At 34.3% G+C, this 6000-nt stretch overlaps 1 long non-coding RNA gene across 1 annotated transcript; it reads right to left on the reverse strand.

Moving 5' to 3' along the window:
- Positions 1 to 1562: 1562 nt before the first annotated feature.
- LOC139698110 (uncharacterized) lies at positions 1563 to 4728 on the reverse strand. Its single transcript, XR_011702851.1, has 3 exons — positions 4635 to 4728; positions 2939 to 3079; positions 1563 to 1733 (listed from the first exon to the last, which is right to left on the reverse strand). It is a non-coding gene; the product is annotated as an uncharacterized lncRNA (long non-coding RNA).
- Positions 4729 to 6000: the final 1272 nt, after the last annotated feature.

Genomic DNA, 6000 nt, shown 5'->3' on the forward strand with positions numbered 1-6000 from the left:
CTGGATGCTGAAGGCTGTGACGGGAGGGAAAATATGAAGAGAGAAGGATCTGGAAAATGATCATTCCAGTTGAGTGATGACAGTATAAATTATTGAGAACTAAAAAAGGTAAACTTAAGATAATGTTTTTTTATTAACCAGAACTTCTTCAAAACCCCTCAAAGAAGCGTTCATGCAACTTAAATTTCAGATAAATTCCAAAACCAACCTTCTCCTTGGTAGGTTACCTGTATTGATTATGCTTGACATTATTATTTACCTTCATTATTTGATTAATTTAATTTTAATACGTTTGGTGATACTTTAAGAATTGTCAATTGAAATATATTGCAGAGATATATGAAAAATTCAAAATGCGTCCTTGAATAATAATAGACAAATATCATTTTCAATCGAGTTATTTGCACTAAATAGATATATTGAGTTTGGTTTACTTACCCTCTCTTCATCTCCGTTTTATGCATATTCTGAAACTATTGTAATCATTGTACTGGAAAAAAATCTTATGGAACGCAGAATCAAATCAGTAATGAGAGGCGAGGAGATACATTCGTTATTCTCCTCACCCCTCAATACACTCACTCAGAATGAAATCAAGACGCTGATTTTCTTTCTGAATGAATCCGTCCCTATCTATTCCATCTCTTACCCCTCGCTTTGTTTGATTATTCGAAAAATATTTTGACTTAGAGTGTATGTGAAAAGTAATGTTACATTGTGTTATTTCCCTTTTCAGCCATGGCTTTAGCAATCTGTTTCTATATTTTAAGCGTAGCTTAATTTCAAATTTATCTTTTTCTGTTACATATAGTAGTAGCCTGACCAAGATCTAAAAGGTGTGATAGTTGTTTTTTCCGAAATTTCAGCACTCGTAGGTGACCTTAGATTTGTTATTATTAATTGAAGAATGCGACTGTCATTTAGCAAATTTAGTCGCATCCTTCCAATATTAATTAATTTCCTCTAAGATGCATAAATTATTTGTTAAAGTTACCGTAGTAGACGATGTAATTTTTATGGAATATCGAATACCAATTAAATAAAAAGATACGAATTTCAATTAAATGGCATGATATTAGTTATTTAATGAATATCTGTTGTTGAATTTAAAAGGAAACAGAGACAGTTACTTTAAACAAAAACCCTCGAGACTGGGAACTATGCATATTTTTTAAATAGACTCTCTCTGTCACTTTCCAGTTTAATTTTCAAACACTCCGATGTCTTAAATTATTGATCTTACGCATTGATACTCCAGTGCGTGGTATGACCAATTGACGTTGTAAAATGGTTCATGGGTTTATATTTTTCTTAATGAAAACATATCTATATAATTTTCCACATATGTGATTAATTCTCCACTAGATCAGTTTAGAAAAAAAATAAATAGAGCGTGGAGAAGTAAACGAATAAAAAAAATTAAATTTCAAATGATCAGTATTTTCCTAGTTTAATTCCAACGGATTTGGCACAAGACAATTTATCGTAATGAGCTGAATTATCCAATAAAACAATGGCTAAAAATTATTATTTAATGATTCTTAAAAAAAGAACTGTACAAATTGATATTAAATAGCAATGCTGGCATTGATAAACCTAAGCCGTACTCATATCTCTGCTCCGCAGTCGACTCTCCAACATCCATACTTTCTTCCACCATTTCTTTTTCAATATTTTGGAGAAACCAGTTTTTGTAGAGACTGCTGAAGTGATTGTAGGATGCCTATCGGTATCTGCAAGAAAAATGTTTATGGATCACAGTTTTGCTGTAATTAATTCGGGTGTACTCTCTATTAATGTACTAAATTCTTAGACATTAAATCACAGCATATATTCATTGCAAAATCAAGTTATTTTTGTCATTTCAATATTGAGGAACGCAAATTATTTTTCTTAATTACATTTTAATGTTTTTAGTACTGTCATCGAATAAATCTTTACTCGTTTAGACTTTCAAAAACATGTTTGACGTATAATTTGATTTAAAAGTTACATGGAAATCAGTTCAATCGGAACTAATTTTCATGCGGTGAACTCAGTACGGTGCGGTACACTCCTGAAACAATTAAAAAAACAAGAATAGGAATGAAGTATCTAATGGAGAATGGTGATCATCACAGATAGCAAGGAAGAATGTGTATTAATATGGAAGTTATCTTCAGTCGAAAGAATGCGGGAAATTGCGATTAAAAAGGCGTGATATAATTCAGATAAGATTGCAAAGATACAGTCTAGTGAATGACCTCCTATGAAAGATATAAAATTAAAGTACAATAGATAGATAACGACCACTTGAAACATATTTAGGCGAGCACCGAGCCATTTCAAGAGTAAAACGGGCATGGTATGACCCCCACCATTGTTATTTTCATGTAATTAAATAAGTGGTGCAGTAATAACCAACTGCTAAGCAAATATGACCTTTATCGTAAAAAATTCACGTTTATAAATCGGTGTGTTCAATACTTTTATAAAAAATAAATATTTACACTGCTGTAATTTTTTTCAATTTCATTATGGAGTATTCCATGACATCCATGCATGAAAAAACACTGCGCATTCGTAACTATTTCAATAAATTTTACTTTAAGCGATATTTGAGTTTAAATTATAATTTGAGATCCGCTAATAATGAACCACACTTAATGCTCATTAAAGTCATTTTTTTAGCTGAATATGCTGTTAGTTTGTCATTTAATGAATTGGTTTGATTTTATATTCAACTCGTAAAGAACTGGAATAATTTTGGCTGAAGGGTACATCATCATGGATTTTTTTCTTTTAGTGATCATTAATTTATTTCATTCAGTTCAACTTGCTTGTTTTATGAAATAATGTGAGACAAATTTGCATTCTATTTTTTTCGACCACTTATGAGAGAGAAAATCACTCAAAAAGTTCACTCAATGGACCAGCCCTAGTGGACCGTGATACTTACGGCAAGTGCAGATCTCACGATGCTTCCTACTGGGTTACTTTCGTCGTGTCCCGCAGTTGGGTACTCTGGGTTATTCTCTGGGTAGACGGGCCCCGGCGGGTATCGATTTGTGGGATCGGAAGGGTTAAACTCCCTTGGGACCTGCAAAAGTGCATTTCATGAGGAAATCAGCAGGCCTTCAAGTTTAGCCTTCGAATGGCCTTTAAGTAGTTTTTGAAAGCGCTTAATGCAAGAGCACCTCTCCAAGGCAGTGCGATATAAGTGAACCACATAAAATGAAACACGAACATTGGTATATAATGTGATGAACTATTTCATTTTTAGAGGAGTTTTATGTTCTATTTCAATAGTATTAAACCGAACTTGTTTCTTGCCATGTCCGACTTCATCCCATCTGTGAAACGTCAAGAAAAGTGTTGTTGATATGGAAATTGTCGTCGGTAAATATTCCTAACTGTGACGACGTCAATTGAGAGTTTTGGGAGTATTTTATCGAGATATATTTTTATTTAGTAGCCTACCAGTGCTTATCCGTGGATTTATTTTCATAACTATGTAGTTACGTCCTATAGCGTGGAGTGGAGCGTCATTCCAGTTTAGAGAACTCAACACTCGACTTTCCTGCCTAGAATTGTTTATAAGCACAGGCATCGTGCTCGTTATTGGTTAGGAAAAAGCAATGAATTTATGTATCTATTCATAATTAAAATTTAAATAATTCAGTGCCTGAAATATAGATTTAGAATTAAAGAACATGATGAAATACGGAATAGAATTAATGCATTTTTATTAATATGATTATAATAAGATGATAGCGAGAAAAAAATTTTAACTGTTCAATTTCTCAAAAAATATTCATTCTTGCAGTGGCTCATCAAGACTTGTTCAAGCGTATTTCGTGAAAGTCGGAATAGCAAATTATTCCCCAATATGCTGCAAATACCTATTGGTACATCAAATAGTTGCAAAGAAGGGTGAAGACAGAGTTTTCCCTTTCTCCTACTTATGGGAATGCTCCTGTGCGTTTGGAACGCATAATAATACCGGGAAATTCAAATGATTAAATTACGCTGGATTTAGAATGGAAGAAAACTTAATTTTCTCTCTTATTTACTCGATGAGTCGCTTAGTGTACTCGGTAAAAGGCAAGTCTTTAGAAAATGTCTTTTTAATGATTGCTGATTGTTAGTGGTTGCAAAGTCCTAGTGCTCAGTCTTAAATGACGTATTCTTTAAGAAAGAAAACAATGGCTACTGATGTATACTTCAAATTATTTACCAAGAACTTAAGAACTATGTTTTGGGACTCCTTTTCACTGACGAAGTTTTTCTTGGCATGTAAACGTATCATGATGTTGTGGTAACGGTGTATTTTGAATAATTTCTGAGATTCCAGATAAGAATTTCCAAAATAATTTGAGTCAAAGTTTTGCGACGGTATACGGATGTTTTCGCGCATACTTTGCTATAATAATGCGGCAAAGAACGTCAACCTTCGAATGTAAATTTTGTCTGGACATCACTATGTTTTCACGAGGTTTTATCAAGAATAAAATCCAATTCCGGTCTCAAACAACAAACAAATCCGTCGGAATTGATCCGAAGGCTAAAAAGCTTCACTCTTAACACTCCCCTCCTTCCAATACGCTCAGCGAATTAAAGTTTATTTATATATCCCACTGTTCAGGAATACTCACCGCGTTTAAGTCCTCGACCGGTGTAGATTCAACGTGCATTAAGGCGACCGCCACCACCACAAGTAGCAACGCGAACTTCGGAGACATGTCTTCTTCTTTCAGGAGTAGGCCCGTCAGTGGATTAAATCCTGGGCTGTTCCTTATATATTCTCTGGGACTCACCAAATAGACTGCAGGGGCAGAGTGATCGAGGTAGTGTTCAAAATCATCGGAGCACAAAAAATATTAAACCTGTTCTTGAGCGAACTTGAGGTCCGTTGTTGGCCTTGACTGTCAAACGCCGCTGGTTCAGAAGCCCACGGAGGTGACGGAAGATTAAGGAGGAAGTCTTTGTAAATCTTGAATTTATATCGTCTCATGTACCAATTAAATGAAATCATTGTGAGATTTTGGTTAGTTCGGGTTCTTAATTCTGATAATGATTGTACCAGTTGCCCTTGTTCAAGTAAAAGTAAATAGTTTTCCCTAAATAATTGGAATAATCACTGAACCACGAAAGTCTGACAAGTTTGCGTGGTTCTCACACATTTGTACTACTTATCGCGTGAGTTCTATCTTAATTAACTACTTTCTGTGACATTTAAATTGCCCCTGGGTGAGAGGCACTGGATTATCACAATGATCATTCTAGAGAACTGATTTGTATCGTTATAATCCTCTCTTCCCAAAAATTCGTACAAAGGTTTTCGTAGCGTTGAACCGCTTGTCTCTGCATGTCCTTCTCCCTTTCCTAGTATATTTATTTTCGAATGTATTGATTAATTGGTTTATTACTGACTCCCCTTAAAATAATTGATTCTATGCCCAGGACATCCAGAGGCATCTTTACATATTATTGGTGCGTCTCAATGCAACAAATAAAATAAGTAGATGACATCCTTGGTATTTCGCAGATCTGGTACGCAGAAGAATTAAATAGTGTGCTCATGTATGTACTCTTTTGTGCTATATTTGGTATCTTCCATATTAAAATTACCTTTTTGTGAATACTTCCATGTCAATTATTGTTCTATCCGGATAGTTAACGGTGAAAGAATAAGGAAATAGTTGGAATGCATTGGGCTTTGATCTCGATGACTGGTGTTGGTGAATCTTAATTAGCGAAAACTTTTGCGCATCTTGTATCAATTTTTAGATGAATATTAGACACAACATCGAGGAAAATTCTTTTTTAGTGGGACTTACTTCACTACGAATTGACTTATAAATATTTAATGACATATACCTATTCTTGTATTAAAACTTGATTCTTTGCTTTGAAAGAGGGTTGAAAAAAGTCAAAACGAATGGATAATCCAACTTGAGACTTGTTTACTGTTCTTGTCGGCGAGCAATGTCACATACGCACAAACAATGATGCTCGTAA

The sequence above is a fragment of the Hetaerina americana genome, unplaced genomic scaffold, assembly GCF_022747635.1.
Source record: "Hetaerina americana unplaced genomic scaffold, ioHetAmer1.1.p SCAF_8, whole genome shotgun sequence".
NCBI lineage: Eukaryota > Metazoa > Arthropoda > Insecta > Odonata > Calopterygidae > Hetaerina > Hetaerina americana.